This window comes from Octopus bimaculoides, chromosome 5, assembly GCF_001194135.2.
Source record: "Octopus bimaculoides isolate UCB-OBI-ISO-001 chromosome 5, ASM119413v2, whole genome shotgun sequence".
Taxonomy (NCBI): Eukaryota; Metazoa; Mollusca; class Cephalopoda; order Octopoda; family Octopodidae; genus Octopus; species Octopus bimaculoides.
In genome coordinates this window covers 18,329,395-18,330,788 of record NC_068985.1, presented here as the reverse complement: position 1 = coordinate 18,330,788, position 1,394 = coordinate 18,329,395, and the positions used below count along the sequence as shown (strand labels likewise).

The following is a 1,394-nucleotide window of genomic DNA, read 5'->3' as shown; positions in this document are numbered from 1 at the left end:
ATATGTATGCATTTTTTTGTATTGTATCTTCTCTGTAATTTTTTTGTTATGTTGACTTAGTTTGATTTGATCAAGACAAAAGGCTACATGTACTTCAAAAAAATTAAAATTTGTTATGTGTATATTTTCCCCAGGATGTTCTCTATTTTGTCATGTGTATTGACTGTGTTTAAAATAATGTTAAAATTGTATAACTTTCACTTGCTAACTATGGTTTTAGGTTCAGTCCCACTTGTGGCATCTTAAGCGAGTATCTTCTAAGACTATAGCCCCATGCTGATCAAAACCTTGTGAGCATATTTGGTAGATGGAAAACTGAAAGGAGCCTGTTGTTTGTATGTATGAGCATTTTGTGTGTGTGTGTTGGTTTGTTTACATTTTAACTTCTAAAAATCACTGAACTACAAGCAGAGATCTTGTTATTTCTTCTGTCAAAAAAATCTTCTGCTCACTTTGTGTCTTCAAAGACATGAGAAATAAGAAATAGGTCCCTTGCCTGAAATCAGGTTAGGGTTAGTGACAGGAAGGACATCTGGTTGTAAAGCAATACCTCAATAATATATTCAACTAACTTATACTGTCATAGAAAAATGGATGTAAAAATGAACAAATGAATGGACATACAATTTTACACTCAAAGCAATCTGTATTGTGTTGAGACATTGTTATAATGTGTTTGTATTGGTATGGCTTAGTTTTTATATTACATCACAATTTATTAATAATAAAATTGTTGGTTATAAGTTTCCAACAGGCCAATCATTAATTCATTGCATTTCTGATGTCAGTAGCGATGTGAGAACATCTGTCACTTATTCTCTCAAAGGACATCATTCAAAGCACACCAGCTTTTTAGTAACATACATTAGAAAAAGAATACACAAATACACATACATCGTCATCATCATCATCATTTTCATATCTGCTTTTGCATGCTTGCATGGGTTGGACAGATCTTCTCTAACACAACATTTCACTTTGTTGTGTCCTGATGTCACCTCTTTTGTGAAATTCAATATTCTAAGATCAGCTTTCACTGCTTGAACCCATGTCTTCCTGGATGTCCACATTTTCTTCTCACTTGGATTTTCTGACTCTTCTTTACTCATTTGTTATCATTAGCAAGTTAGTTTTTGTTTGTGGCAGATGTTCAGGTGCAATAAAGACTGCAAACAAACAGGAAACAACTTCTATCTCATTCCAGGGTGAAAAACTAGAGGTAGTCGATAGCTTCTGCTATCTGGGCGACCAAGTTAGTAGTGGGGGTGGGTGCGCTGAAAGTGTAGCTGCTAGAATAAGAATAGCCTGGGCAAAGTTTAGAGAGCTCTTACCCCTGCTGGCGACAAAGGGACTCTCACTCAGAGTAAAAGGCAGACTGTATGACGCATGCGTAC

General features: G+C 35.4%; 1 protein-coding gene across 3 annotated transcripts in view; it reads left to right on the top strand.

Moving 5' to 3' along the window:
* Positions 1–1,394, top strand: part of LOC106871755 (double-stranded RNA-specific adenosine deaminase) — a 79,446-nt gene that overhangs the window by 63,528 nt on the left and 14,524 nt on the right. The window lies entirely within an intron of this gene.